Source organism: Prionailurus viverrinus, chromosome D4 (genome assembly GCF_022837055.1).
Source record: "Prionailurus viverrinus isolate Anna chromosome D4, UM_Priviv_1.0, whole genome shotgun sequence".
Lineage (NCBI taxonomy): Eukaryota > Metazoa > Chordata > Mammalia > Carnivora > Felidae > Prionailurus > Prionailurus viverrinus.
Genome location: NC_062573.1, coordinates 53,611,654 through 53,627,871, shown reverse-complemented (window position 1 = coordinate 53,627,871; position 16,218 = coordinate 53,611,654). Strand labels below are relative to the sequence as shown.

Below are 16,218 nucleotides of genomic sequence, written 5' to 3'. Positions count from 1 at the left end.
ACCAATGGAATAGAATAGAGAACCCAGAATTGGACCCACAAATATATGGCCAACTAATCTTTGACAAAGCAGGAAAGAATGTCCAATGGAAAAAAGACAGTGTCTTTAGCAAATGGTGCTGGGAAAACTGGACAGCAACATGTAGAAGAATGAAACTAGACCATACACAAGAATAAACGTATACAAGAATAAACTCAAAATGGATGAAAGACCTAAGTGTAAGATAGGAAACCATCAAAACACTAGAGAAGAAAGCGGGCAACAACCTCTTTGACCTCAGCTGAGGCAATTTCTTACTTGACACATCTTCAAAGGCAAAGGGGATTTAAAGCAAAAATGAACTATTAGGACCTCATCAAGATAAAAAGCTTCTGCACTGCAAAGAAAACAATCAACAAAACTAAAAGGCAACCAATGGGAAAATATATTTGCAAATGACATATTGGATAAAGGGCTAGTATCCAAAATCTCTAAAGAACTCACCAAGCTCCACACCTGAAAAACAAATAATCTAGTGAAGAAATGGGCAGAAGACATGAATGGATACTTTTCCTAAGAAGACATCCAGATGGCCAACAGAACCATGAAACGATGCTCAACGTCACTCATCATCAGGGGAATACAAATCAAAACCACACTGAGATATAACCTCACACTAGTCAGAGTGGCTAAAATGAACAAATCAGGCAACTATAGATGCTGGAGAGGATGTGGAGAAAGGGGAACCTTCTCGCACTGTTGGTGGGAGTGCAAACTGGTGCCACCACTGTGGAAAACAGTGTGGAGGTTACCCCCAAAATTAAAAATGGAACTATCTATGACCCAGCAATAGCACTGCTAGGAATTTACACAAGGATTATGGGAGTGTTGATTCATAGGGGCACATGTACCCCAATGTTTATAGCAGCACTCTCAACAACAGCCAAATTATGGAAAGAGCCTAAATGTCCATCAACTGATGAATGGATAAAGAAGATATGGTTTATATATACAATGGAATACTACTTGGCAATGAGAAAGAATAAAATCATGCCATTTGTAGCAACATGGATGGGACTGGAGGGTATTATGCTGAGTGAAATAGTCAGACAGAGAAAGACAGATGTATTATGGTTTCCCTCATATGTGGATCTTGAGAAACTTAACAGAAGACCGTGGGGGAAGGGAAGGGGAAAGAGTTAGTCACAGAGAGGGAAGGAGGCAAACCATAAGAAACTCAGAAAACAAACTGAGGGTTGATGGGGGGTGGGGGAGAGGGGAAAGTGGGTGATGGGCATTCAGGAGGGCTCTTGTTGGGATCAGCACTGGGTGTTGTATGCAAGCCAATTTGACAATAAATTATATTTAAAAATAAATAAAACTACACATTATTAAAATAATAAAATAAAAAGAAACTTTTGAAATTTGATTACTATTTAAATGACTACTCTCTAAAGCAATATGTCACAGGTAAAGTTCCTGAGATTTATATTTGACCTAAGTCTTGTTTTATATTTCAATTATTTATGTATTTCTGTCCCTCCTCTTAAAAAAATAATTGTAATTGAAGGCAGTTTATAGTGATAAATCCTTAAAGCAACAAGCATAGACTTGTCTATTTATGTCTGTAACATTGTTTCAATTATTATATTTTCCTCCAACTTTTTTATTTTGAAAAAAATTCAAGCCTACAAAATTACTACAATGAACATTCACGTTTTTTCACCAATTATGGATATTTTACCACATTTATTTTGTCACGTTTTCTCTCCTTTCTTCTGAATCATTCGTGAGTTAGTTGCAGTCATCATGACATTTCATCTTTCAATAATTCAGTATGTATTGCATAAGACTATGACATTCATATAACCAGAGTAAAATTATAAAACTCAGGAAATTTAACATGGACATGATGCTATTATTTAATGCATTATCCACATTAAAATTTCCAATTTTGTCACTGCTTATTTTCCAAATTTGGATGCAATAAAAGGCTAAGCATTAAAACATTTGATTGGTCATGTTAATTTGTAAAAAATACAAGTGATCATGTATTACTGTGATTTGTTGACATTTTTCCTTAAGGATAATTGCAGTTCTAGGGAAACTTCCATGTTTGTACACTTACAATTTATATTTCCACAAAGTTGAGGTAAAAATCAATTCAACTAAATTTTTTCTGGTACATAAATACACACACACATTTTCCCCCACTGAAATGAGCATGTTTGGACATTTTTGGTGTGTACACACATCAAAATTGGCTGAAGATGAAAACTTGAAACTTGGCAAGTCTATAAGAAAATAAGACCAGGGTTAGAAGAAAAACTCTTACATATTTAAGTGACATGAAAGATTAGAATTATGAGTATGGAAAATTGAAATAAAACATTGTCTATCTCCATGGTCATTCTTACCAGTGATTTCTGATTGGGTGGCCCAAAGTCAAGATGAAGTTAAAGAACTTAATGTAACATGCAAATCAATCCAATGTTTATGACTGAAACAAATCAAGCAGTTCCAAAGTAAAGAATTTAGTGGTGATTTTAATTTGGCCACAGTTTGCATTTCTGTTCCTGTTTTCATAGATATGTATGCAATTGGCCTTTCCCTTGGACTTTCTCTCCTGGGTACTCTCTATTTGCCCTCAGAAATATTATTCTTTCAGTATATATTATGGCCCTCCAGATGTACTGTTTCCTTTGAATGTTCAAAAAAAATAGAGAACTATGAGCACTCTTCAGAGAATAAAGAATAAGTCTATCTTTCTTCCTCCCTGGGATGGTCTAGAATAATTTGTCTTGTCACAGGAGATATAGCACATACTGTGCAGGTGGGTTGCCCAATGGATTTATTCACAATAACTCGGAGGAAACAAATCAAGTCTGTGTTGCTAATGTATACCATGCATTATAGAATGTAAGAATGTAAGAATAGGTATTACTCTGGTCCAGTCTCATTGGAATACCAAAGTTTAAGTTTTCTAACTTTAGTCTTAAGTGTGGATAGTTTAGGCTTATATTTTATTTTCATATGTGTAGATAAATGTAACCAAATCTTTACGTCTGAATTTTAGAGAGTCACATGGTGTATATTTTTAAAATGCAATGAATACAACATGGGCATGATAAATTCTGGTTTTTTAAATTTTTTTTATTGTTTATTTATTGTTGAGAGAGAGAGAGACAGAGTATGATTGGGGGAGAGGCAGAGAGAGAAGGAGACACAGAATATGAAGCAGGCTCTAGGCTCTGAGCTGTCAGCACAGAGCTAGGTACGGGGCTTGAACTCACAAGCTGTGAGATCGTGACCTGAGCTGAAGTCGGATGGCTAACCAACTGAGTCACCCAGGAACCCCATAAATTCTGTATTTTTTAAAAAATTATTTTTAAAAATATTTTTTATGTTAATTTATTTTTGACAGACAGAGAGACAGAGCAATATCTGGGGAGGGGCAGAGAGAGAGAGGGAGACACAGAATTTGAAACAGGCTCCAGGCTCTGAGCTGTCAGCACAGACCCGGACGCAGGGCTTGAACTCACAGAGCGCAAGATCTTGACCTGAGCCGAACTCAGACGCTCAATCGACTGAGCCACCCATGTGCCCCTAAATTCTGTATTTTTAAGAACCTATGCCCTGAGTTTGGAGATTTCTTGATCAGGTGACAATTTTTTAACATCTAAAATGCTGTTAAAATAGCATCTTTTATTTTTCTTTAAAAATAAAGTTTACTTTTTAACTTACCAAAGTTTAAAAGTTTGAATTGCAAAAGACCTCAGCATTCTTTTTGTCTTTTATTTTTCGGCACTTGATGGAGCAAAGTAAGTACTCTACCTCATTCCACAATAGTTTTGCAATTCATCTGAGTGAACTAAGAAGAGGACACATGGAAGACAGAAAATTGGCAATATCATTTTCTAGCACTATAACTTTGAGGAAGTTACCTTGTCCTGATATGCCTCAGTTCCCTCATCTGTAAAATGGGAATAAATTATCTACCTTATGAAGTGATCAAAGAAGTAAATGAGATAATGCTATGACACATCAACAAAAATAAATGACCAATAAATGGTAGGAATTTATATTGTTATTATTTTTTATCATTATTACATTGTGTTTTTCCCCCACTAATATTAGAGGAAATGTTTACAAAATTATCAAGACACCATCACCATTCTAACTGGATGACAGGAACCACTCTCTTTAAAATAAAATGGGACTTCTAGGTACAAAAATGTAAAGGGATTAACAAGTCATCTCCATAAAAAACAGCTATAAAACAAAGTTTTTGGATGAAAATATAAAAGAAAACAGCCAATTGATAAGCAATTATTAGTAAAAAGTTTTACTGAACTTCAGGGAAGAACAATGATAGTTGGTGGTGTTAATGTCTGGGGTTCCTTCCATTCCGCCCATTTCCTCCCTCCTCCACTCCCACAGTTTGGTCAGCATGATAGTTTTGCTAGGGCAGGGCTGTCTGTTAAAATCAGCAGCTTTACTTAAATTGAGAAATTCATGCCTAAAGAATTATTAATAGAAGTAGCAAGCATGGTAGTAATTGAAGAAAAATGCCTGCAGTTCTCCTATCTTAGGTTGGAGTTCTACAAGGGCAAATGGCAGACTTTACGACTATCCAGAAATTTGACAAAGAAATCCTGAAAATGAGAGAGGCATAGAGGAGCTTGATAAACTCTCGACATACTACTGGTTGATTGGAAGGCTGCACATGGGTAGGGGAGACTTAAGAGGACCCAAGATCTCCACATATCTCTGGATGTCTACAAGTCTATGCATATGTGGGGGAGAATTGGAAGGATGCAGTGAAGAGTAAATGTTAGGACATAATTGAAAATTGCCTGACCTTTGCATGCACTCCCTAACACACACACACAGAGTGTGGAACCCTTACTAACTTGAAGTGTTTGAGAACAAATTTGAGCCAAGCAGAGACTTAAGCTAAGTAGACACAGTGGCAGTCCTTAGGAAGCTAGGCTAAACACTAAAAATATGGATGAAATAACTGAGCAGAGATATCAACAGCTGCACAGTACAATAGAGACAGAGTCTGCAGATTAAGCCCAGGAAAATTGCTTACAAACCAATATATGAACAAACAGAAAAAAAAATAGCTCTGGGAGAAGGAGGGATCAGAATCCAGAGTTACTGCAATACATTAAGGTCTTCAGTTGTCAACAAAAATTCTGGGATATGTGGGGCGCCTGGGTGGCGCAGTCGGGTAAGCGTCCGACTTCAGCCAGGTCACGATCTCGCGGTCCGTGAGTTCGAGCCCCGCGTCGGGCTCTGGGCTGATGGCTCAGAGCCTGGAGCCTGTTTCCGATTCTGTGTCTCCCTCTCTCTCTGCCCCTCCCCCGTTCATGCTCTGTCTCTCCCTGTCCCAAAAATAAAATAAACGTTGAAAAAAAAAATTTAAAAAAAAAAAAAAAAAATTCTGGGATATGCAAAGAAACAGAAAGAAAATCTGTATTATACTCAGAAAAAAAATGCAACCAATACAAATTGTTTCTGAATGAGCCTACATACTGAATTTACAGGCAAAGTCTTCAAAGAAGTTATGACAAAAACAATCAAAGAATAAAATGCTTCAAGAATTATTGGAAAATATAACACTGAATAATTAAATTGGAATTATAAATAAAAGAAAAAATAACTTATTAAAAATAAATAGAAATTCTTGTGTTGAAAGATACAGTAACAAAGATCAGAATTCACAACATGGACTCAATAGAAGATGAGGAATAGAAGAAGAAGGAATCAGTGATCCTAAAGAGATATCAATAGAAAAATTTCAATCTAAAGAATAGAAAGTAAAGAGATTGAAGAAAAATGAATAACTTCAGAGACCTGTGAGATAATATAAGGACAGCCAACATATATGCAATGTGAATCCCAGAAGGAAAAGAGCAAAGGAAAGGAACATAAATAATGGCTGAAATTTTTTTGATTTTGTTGAAAAAAAGAAAATCAGCTTCAAGAAGCTAAAGAAATCAGAATAGGACAAACATGAAGAGATTCTATCTTAGAAACATCACGGTCACACTGTAGAAATCTAAAGATAAAGAAAAATAGTATTGAAAGCAGGAAGAGAAGAATAACTCATTGCATATTGGGGAACAATAGTGTAATTAATGGATGACTTCTCATTGAAACAATAGGGGCCAGAAGGCAGTGGAATCGAGTATTCAAAGTGTTGAAAAAAACTGTCTGCCAAGAATTCCATATTCAGCAAAGATATCTTTGAAAAATTAAGATTAGGGGCGCCTGGGTGGCTCAGTCGGTTGAGTGTCCGACTTCAGCTCAGGTCATGATCTCGCAGTGAGTCCGAGCCCCGCATCCAGCTCTGTGCTGACAGCTCAGAGCCTGGAGCCTGTTTCAGATTCTGTGTCTCCCTCTCTCTCTCTGCCCCTCCCCTGCTCATGCTCTGTCTCTGTCTCAAAAATAAACATTAAAAAAATAAAAAAAGAAAGAAAAATTAAGATTAAATAAAGATATTCCAAAGCACACAAAGACTAAGATGCTTGTTGCTAGCAGAATTGCACTACAAGAAATACTAAAGGAATTTCATCAGGCTGAAAGGAAATGACACCAAGGGATAATTAAGAAAGTACAGGAAGAAATGAAGACACTAAATGGAAAACTGAAATTATTCAAGGAATGTTCTTCAATTACTATGGAGTTAAATTAGAAATTAACATCAACAAAATTTAGAAAATACGTAAACTTGTAGAGGTTAAACAAAACACTTTTAAATAACCCATGGGGCAAAGAAACATAAAAAAAAAGAAATTAAAAACATGTTTAACTGAATGAAAATGAGAGTACAACATACTAAAAACTTATGGGAGGCAGGTAGTGTTTGGAGGATAGTTTATGGCTACAAATACCTATATTAGGTAAGAAGAAAAGTCTTAAAACAGTAATCTAAGCATCCATCTTAAGAAACTGGAAAAGGGGCTCCTGGGTGGCGCAGTCGGTTAAGCATCCGACTTCAGCCAGGTCACGATCTCGCGGTTTGTGAGTTCGAGCCCGGCGTCAGGCTCTGGGCTGATGGCTCAGAGCCTGGAGCCTGTTTCTGATTCTGTGTCTCCCTCTCTCTTTGCCCCTCCCCTGTTCATGCTCTGTCTCTGTCTGTCCCAAAAATAAAAACGTTGAAGAAAAAAAAAAAAAAGAAACTGGAAAAGGAAGAGCAATCGCACTCAAAACAAGCAGAAAGAAGAAAATAATATTGAACAGAATGAAATCAACGGTATATAAAAGGGGAAAACAATAGAGAAAATTTATGAAGCATAAAGGCATTTCTTTGGAAATATCAACAAAACTGAAAAACCTTTAGATTGACCAGGAAAAAAAGAGAGAGATTAATTTTTAAAATCAGAACTAATGGAGCACCTGGGTGGCTCAGTCAGTTGAGCGTCCGACTTCGGCTCATTATCTCACACTCTATGAGTTGGAGCCCCGTGTCAGGCTCTCTGCTGACCGCTCAGAGCCTGGAGCCTGCTTCACATTCTGTGTGTGTGTCTCTCTCTGCCCCTCCCCTGCTCATGCTCTGTCTCTCTCTGTCTCAAAAATAAATAAAAACATTAAAAAAAAATTTTAAATCAGAACGAAAACAAGGGTTATCACTGCTAACCTTATAGAAATTTAAGGGCTTATATTTTGCCATAATTATATAAACCATGAATTACACATTTACATATAACAATATGTGTAATTATATATAATATAAAATATATAATTGTGAACACTTTGAAAACAAATTATACAACTTATACAAAAAAAAAAAAGATAAACTCCTAGAAAGACACAAATTACCAAAACTGACTCAAAAAGAAATAAAACATCTGAATAGGTGTATAAATTAAGCCGGTAATTACAAATCTTCACAGAAAGAGAAGCCAAAGGCAGATTGCTTTACTGGTTAATATCAAATTATCATTTTAAAATAAGCTATTTCAAAAAATGGAGGAAGAGAAAATACTCTCCAACTCATTCTATGACACTGGTATTATGTTGAAGCCAAAACCAACAAATCACAAGAAAACCAAACTATGAACCAATATCCCTTGTGAACGTAGACACAAAAATTGTTGACAAATTATTAGCAAACTAAATTCACTTACCTGAAAAAAAAATGGAGAATACACCCTGACCAAGCGGAACTTAACCAAAGAATACAAGGTTGATTCAATTGTTCAGAATTCAATTAATGCAATGAATAATATAGGAAAAGGGCAAAACCATATGATCATCTCATTAAGTTCAGAAGAAGTTTTGAAAATTTAACATCCCTTCCAGATAAGACCTTTCAAGAAACTGAACAAAAACAGATTCCATCAACCTGAAATAGGGCATTTACAAAAACTGCCACAGTTAGCATAATACTTGATGAAAAACTGAATGCTTTTCCCCTCAGAACAGACAACTCAAGCAAACTAAGCAGACCTGAAGAGACATTTCACAAAAAAGATGTATGAATGCCCAGTAAAAATTGATGTTCAATTTCATTAGCCATTAAAGATATGCAAATTAAAACTACAGTGTGATTCTAAGAAAGCCCCAATAGAATGCCTATAATAAACAAGACAGACAATAGCAAATGCTGATGATGTGGACATGGAGAAAGTCAGACTCTACATTTCTAGTGGGAATGAAAAATGGAACAGTAATTTTGTAAAACATTCTGACAGTTTTGTAAAAAGCTAAAAATGTATTCGCCAGATGACCCAGGAATCCATTCCTAGGTGTCTACTTTGGAAAAATGAAAACATGGTCCTACAAAAAATGTGTATACAAATGTTCATAATAGCATTATTTTTAAAAGGCCATACTGGAAACAATCCAAATAGTCATCAAATGGTGAACAGAGAAACAATATGTGGTATCTTTGTGGAATAGAACTCTATCCATCAGTAAAAAGGAACAAACTATTGATAAACCCTACACCATGGATGAACCTCAGAAACATTATGCTGAGTGAAAAAAAGCCAGTTACAAATACAAAAGAACACATATTTTATAATGCAATTTATATGAACTTTCCAGAAAGGGCAAATCTGTAGAGATAGAAAGCAGATCAGGGGTTGTCTGGAGCCAGGATGGAAATGGGAATTGACTCAAATCAGGAGCTTTTAAAGTGATGGAAATTGTTCTAAAACTTAATGTGGTTATGGATGAAAAACTACTAATTTATGAAAAAACATTGAATTGTATACTTTCAATGGATGGATTGTATGGTATGTAAATTATACCCCAATAAGGCTGTTAAAGTTAAAGGAAAAGTGCTGCTAAAATCAAGAAAATGAATTAATTCCGGAAATGTATAATTAAAAAAATTATATCATTTAGTTAAATAAAATAAGAATTAGATATGGAGCTGAATTTAAATCTTGGTTCAATACATTTCTGTAAAAATCTGGTTAAATTACCATGGTTAAAGCTTATTTTCCTAATTGGTAAAATCAGGGATGTTAATGCCTACATTCCCATTTGAAATCATTGTTATGCAACTCAAATGAGAGAGGAAAGTTCCTAGTAAGCCGTAAAACTCTAAACAAATGTTAATTATTATTATGATGATGATGACCTTCCCTATTAAAGAATCAGTTTTGAATAATCTGTTTTATTCTTTAGCTTAAAGCCTTCATGGTCATACAACATGCCATTTTCAGAAGCTTACTGACATCGCCTTTGTAATTCACTTTCCCCTCCTTCAAAGTAAATACTGCAGAATTTTCATTTAAAAAAAAAGAAAAAAAAACTTTATGAACATGATTTGATCATTCTACAGCACAACATGTAGTATAAATTTACAAGGTATGTGGTTGCAAATAATTAGCAAAGAGATAAAAAGGAAAATACCATGTATTTCATAAAAAATTGGGAGATAAAATGTAAATGCTCCACTTTCTTTGCCTTTGTAGTGATTACTAGGCTAAAAATCCACCCTTGTGCAACATATTCCTGAAGGCATCACTCCAGTGAATGTTCATAAACACATCAAAGGTAGAAAAAAAAAGTAAACAAATAACTAAAACATTTTGAAACATCAATATGTTTTTATCAAGCCTTGAAAATCAAGTGAAGTATATTATTTACACATGAGAGGTTCTATTCTGAGTCTACATACATCTGGTATAGCTCATATTTTTCTTTAATTTAAATGAATAAGTGTTATAATGAGTGTCTTCCATTTAATTGCTCTATATTGGTAAGCTTCTGCCCCAAATTTAGAAAAATGTTTAGCAAGAATGAGCCTCTCATTAAGGCACACTCTCCCTGCCCCATTCCCTATGCAGCTAAGGTAGGCTTATTGGTGGGCAATGAAGAGGGGAGGACAAAAGTTAGTCAGGCATACTGGTTATGATCACTTGGAGTTAGAGAGACTGGATTAAATCCTGGCCCTTCTACGTATTACCTGTTCATTTAGCCATTCTTTGACAGGCAATTATTAAGTATTTACTTCATGTCGACATTGTGCTAAGTTCTGTCAATGCAATGGGAAGTAAAAACGTATATTTATGATGTTATACTCAGGTAGTGGTCAGTTATTTGCTATTTTAGTCATTCTTTAATTTGGATATAAACATGAAAGAATACATTTTAATTGTGGAGATATTATTCAAATTAAGGAAAATATTTCATATGTGTGTTAAAACTATTCTTTCTAAACAAAAATACCATCACACTTTGCCATTTGTCCCTGTTTTGCCATTTCAACTTTTGAACAGAAATAAAAACTCCAAGGAATCATACAGGATTGCAGAACTGAGATAATTCAAATTGTTTCTTCTACCTATAATTACTGTGCTATCATTGTTTAGAATTTACTATTTAAACTCAGAAGTATGTAGTATGATAGGAGTTGAGACAAACCTGTAACTGAGGTAAGCTGTAATGATTGTGAAACATTAAGAATTTACTCTCAAAAAAAAAAGTTTGTAGCTGAGTCCGGGTTTAGGGCTGGTAATGTATTTGGGAGTTCTCCAAATTAACTTCCGCATAGAATATTATGCTTATGGAAAGAAATTTTTTTAATACTAATGGAAGCATATATAAATATTAAAACTCAGTAGCAATCACTTCTATTGTTAAGAACTTAGTCTAACAAAAGATGTATTCAAAAAGACATTGTTGGAGTGCCTGGGAGGCTCAGTTAGTTCAGTGTCTGACTTTGGCTGAGGTCATGATCTCACGGCTCACGAGTTCGAGTCGTGTGTTGGGCTCTGTGCAGGCAGCTCAGAGCCTGGACCCTGCTTCAGATTGTGTCTCCCTCTATCTCTCTGCCCTCCCCAGCTTGCACTCTCTCTCTCTCTCTCTCTTTCTCTCAAAATACAAACATTAAAAATTTTAAAAAATACATTGTTAGAATTGTTGACACAAGGTACTAATAAAGAGCAGACTAGCATTTAGTGTGTATTATTACTGCTTTTAAGTTCTCTACAGAAAACACACCCCTTTATTGCTTCCACCTTGGAAGACTACTTCTACCAGGCTTTCCTTGGTACACCACAGATACAATAAGAGAATATACATCACAAAAGGAACTCAGTCACAAAGCATGCTCCAGACACCTGAGAACACATGTTTAAGAATGCGCAAAATATTTGATGAACCAGTGCTAGAAGAGCAAGGGAGTAATATGAAGGCAATTTGGAGAAATATGTATGCAAGACTATGTGGAGACTCATACATCATACTCAGGATTTTGATTTTATCCTAAAAACAACAGAAAGCCTTTGAAAGGTTTATTGGTGCAAAAATAAGAGTGGGTAGTGAGAAGGTATTATAATCAGATAAACATTTTGAAAACTTTACTCCAGCTATAGAGAACAGATTGAATAGAAATCAGTGAAGGTCAAAGATTCTACAACACTGGAACAAGTAGAAGATAGGACTCTGGTGGTGACAGTTGAGTTAATACCAGGTGGCTCACGAAAAGAAGAACTTGTAAGAAGTAAGATCAAGATGGATTAGTGATATATATAATGTATATGGAGAGAGAGAGAGAGAAAGTTTGATTTGTTTCGAGGAATTGACACACAGTTATGGAAGCTAACAAATCCCAAGATCTTCAGTCAGGAAGCTGGAGATATAGCAGAGCCAATGATGTAGTTCCAGTCCAAAAGCTGGCCAGCTCAAGACCCAGAAAGAGCCCATGTTTTAGTACAAGTCCAAAGTCAGGGGGAGAAAACCCCAATGTCTCAGCTTAGTGAAGTCAGGCAGCCAGAAATTACCCCTTACTCATGGGAGGGTCAGTCTTTTTGTTCTATTCAGACCTTCAAATGATTAAGTGGGGCCCATCCTCATTAGGGAAGGCACTCTGCTTTAGTCAGACTATAGATTCAAATGTTAAACTCATCCAAAAACACCCTCATTGATATATCAGAATAATGTTTCGCAAACATCTGGGCACTCTGTGGCCCAGTCAAGTTGACACATTAAAATTAACCATCACACGAACATAGGGCTGAGGGAGGGGGAAGTGTTTAGCAAGATGTCTATATTTCTATTTTGGACAATCTGGAGGCTAGTGGTTGTATTCACTAAGCTAGGAACACCAGAAAAGCACCAGATTTTAGGTCAAAGTCAGAAATTTTATTCTGAACTTGCTGAGTTTGAAGTGACTTAGCAACATCTAAGTGGGTCTATCAATGGATATATGGTCTAAGACTCAGAGGACAAATTGGGTTTAGAAAGAATTACATGGGAGTCAACAGCACATATAGATGTCAATGGAAGCCACTAGCACAGGTAGACAGGAAAAGAAGGCAAAGGGTAAAGGCTAGAGAGAGGAGGCACCTGGGTGGCTCAATTAAGTCAGACTCTTGGTTTCAGCTCAGGTCATGATCTCATGATTCCTGACATGGAGCTCCCCATTGGACTCTGCGCTGACAGCAAGAAGCCTGCTTGGAATTCTCTCTCTCTCCTCTCTCTCTTTCTGCCCCTCCCCGCTCATGCACACGCACTCTTTCTCTCAAAATAAGTAAACTTAAAAAAATAAAGGGTAGAGAGACAAAGAAGAAGGCCAAAATCAATCCTTAGGAAATTCTGGCATTTAATGACTAGATCAGGAGGATGATCCTGCAAACAGAACAGATCTCAGTCAGAAAAGTAGCAGACACACCATGGAGAGTGTTGTGTAATTGAGCTTACAGTAGGGTGAAGGGGGCAGGAGCTGAGGTGAGGTGTGCTGCTCCTAGAATATGCAGAAGGGGGAAATATCAACAATCGATGACGAACTAGAGGAAGTGTGTATAGAGAGCTTTTAGAAAAGTATGAGAGCAGAGAAATAGGGTTATAGATTATAAGATTCTCAGGGATACAGTTGTAAAATTTTCCTTCCTTAGAACGCAGTGAAATGAGCCACCTAATATAATCAGAGAGTAGCAAGATAACTCACCTAGTGCTCAATAAATATCTGTTGAATGAATATATCCTTGAATGTCTGACATCATTCTCTCTGGAAAACCATTCACAACTCTTGGCTTTACTATTCTTATTAGAAATGTTGGGCTATAAAATGCAATCCATTATACATAATGAATTGTAATAAATATTTATATATATCTCAACACATGTACCATATGATTAAAACTTTTGCATAAAACCTCCTGTGGTATCAAGTATCCAAGGCAAACTGTACACATAAACCACCAGGTTCAGGCAGATTCTGCATGTAATAGCATTCTCTTTATGAGGCCTCGTGGGATAAATGCCTCTCTTTGCACAAAGAATAGACTTGTTTTATTGTTTAGAGAATGGGACTCCTACAACTGGCTGTGTTTTCTTCTTTGGTGCAAGGAAGCTCAGGGCTAAGCTGTGGTCCATTTGTATCAATCAGAGACAGGAAACTCAAGAGCATGATTTTGTCTACATATCTCATCCCTGCTTTCTTTTTTCATTATCTTATTTTCTCATCACTCCAATTTTCTTAGTTGGTCTGAAAAAAGTCTTTTTGTGTTCTATGGATTTTTGTAATATGTCCTTGTTTTTTTTTCTTCTTATAACAGGGTACATATAATAAACAAATAATCCGGCAGTCTATACAGTTCAGAAGGATGTACCTATAAGTGCATTGCACTGTTTTGTTCCAGAATGCAGAGTTGGTTTTATTTCACTCCTGTAAATGGAACATTTGGCAAAGTGGTATGATTCAGACCTCAGGGTTTATTGCTAGAGCTCATTTGATGGAAAGGCAGAAAGGGATTTACAGTTTTACTTTAAAGGGTGATTTTGCATGTGTGTGCATGTTCAGGCACACTCTCCCACCACGTGTGTGCAATTGTTAAATAAGCTTCTCTTTTTGAGGATTGGAAGTGTATTTTTAATGAGCAAGAGACATTAAAGGGAATTTGGGGCCTCTCAGAAGCAAGAGAGTCACAACAAGCTTTCAATTAGGGGGATATCTGTTGGGAAAGAGAGGAATCTCCACCCAAAGTCAGTCGCTAATCATGCTCACCTGACACAGCAGCCAGACAGCCCCATGCACTGGGAAAGGCTGCTTATTTCCTCCAATCTCAATCATATTGCATTAAGTGGCCACCTGGGTAATATGTGCATACACACCTGCTGACCTCCCCAGACGAACAAAACATACTGAAATCAAACTCCTAAAACAGACAGAAAGCAGATCCCCCCTTGGCCCAGAAGGGGAGACCGAACAAGCAAAGAAGAAAAGATCCAAGACTGGGAGTACCTAATGAATTGTCAGGAAATCAGCATTAACTCAGGGACCTGTAGTTAACATGTTCCACTGTTCTTTAAACAGTGCATTTGAGAGACGCTTATCCTTGAAAAAAGATTCAGCCTTTTCACTTTCAGAACAATAGTATGTAATTTGAATCAGACCAAATAATAGCCTGATTTGTAAAGAGTGAGATTAAGCAGCATTGAATACATACAAATGTATGTACATACACACATACGTACATAATTTTTTAATGATTTCTTTTAGCCTATTTTGTAATTGTATTGTACATCTTCCTTTTTCTCAGTGCATGAACAGTTCTTTTCTTACAACACAAAATGATGCTTAATTACATGCCAACTGTTGGGAAGGAATAGTATATATTTCACAAGTTGTAAAAGTATCAGACAAAGGGTAGTTTATAACAGTACTATAGATCAAACTTTCTTGATGGATTGCATTACTGCAGCTACTTGCACTGTTATTTTTCATCATATTTATTGTTATTTTCTTTTTTTTCAGGGCTGGTCTGTGGACAAACTTCAGAAATCTAAGAAGTTTGACCCAAAAAACCCACCCCAAAACAAACAAACACAAACAAAAAACATCCTAAGGAACAAGATCTTTATTTCTGATGCTTTCTAAACACAGATGCATGCAGATACTTTCTGTTGCTTTATTGTGCTCTTCTCTGTAACACTCTAAAGTTAAGAAAGGATGAGAACAGCTATCTAGGTATAGAAGATCAAGGAGAAATTATAGTTTGAATTATGAGCTTTCTAAATTTTGTTGTTAAAACTCAATATAAGAATAAGCATTTTTTCCAGTTCACTCTGCCTATTTAGATATACACTTGCTGTTTTCAAGTTTTAGCCCAGCAAACTGGCTCAATTAAACATCCTGACTAATGAGAGCATTGTGTGCATTGAAGATGTTTTATGAAACATATGGAAATATTTTACTTTTTTCATACGTGGATTCACTTTACATATAACCACAGTTATAGTATTTTTTTAAATCACATGTGTGTGTATATGTGTGTATAATGCTTCAGGGAAGGCAATGAGAATATTTTCCCTTAAATGTTAAGGAAGCAATGTATTTGAAATGAGGGAAAATATTGAAAACTTTAAAAATATCTGTCTTGGTCAAGTTTTTATAGTTGAATCAAAATGATTAATAACCTAGCTGAGCCTTCCCCTAAGCACTTATATGCAATTGATATGTTGGAATAAGAAAGAATACTAAAGCATGCTACAACAGAGCCTATAATTCTCAGCAAGCCTCTCTGTTTTCTGATGGAGATAATCAGTAAGTAGATCTCCAAGGCATCTATTAATCACTGTCAGTTTTGACTAAATGGAGGTTCTGATTGGCTGCTCAGGAATGGCCAGCTGCTAAAGGAAGCTAGAGAACCTGTGAAAACAAAATCTTTTTTTCCTTCACTGAAATAACTACTAGTTAAAGGTGCAAAACTTCTTTAAATGGAAAAGAAGGGAGATAAATATAAAGAAATAACATGTATAGACTCACCA

General features: G+C 36.0%; 1 long non-coding RNA gene across 1 annotated transcript in view; it reads left to right on the top strand.

The window, feature by feature from the left end:
* Positions 1 to 15,384, top strand: part of LOC125150541 (uncharacterized) — a 35,631-nt gene extending 20,247 nt beyond the window's left edge. The window contains exon 3 of the long non-coding RNA XR_007146371.1: positions 15,206 to 15,384. This is a non-coding gene — a long non-coding RNA (uncharacterized LOC125150541). The remainder of the gene's footprint in view (positions 1 to 15,205) is intronic.
* The last annotated feature ends 834 nt before the right edge of the window (positions 15,385 to 16,218 follow it).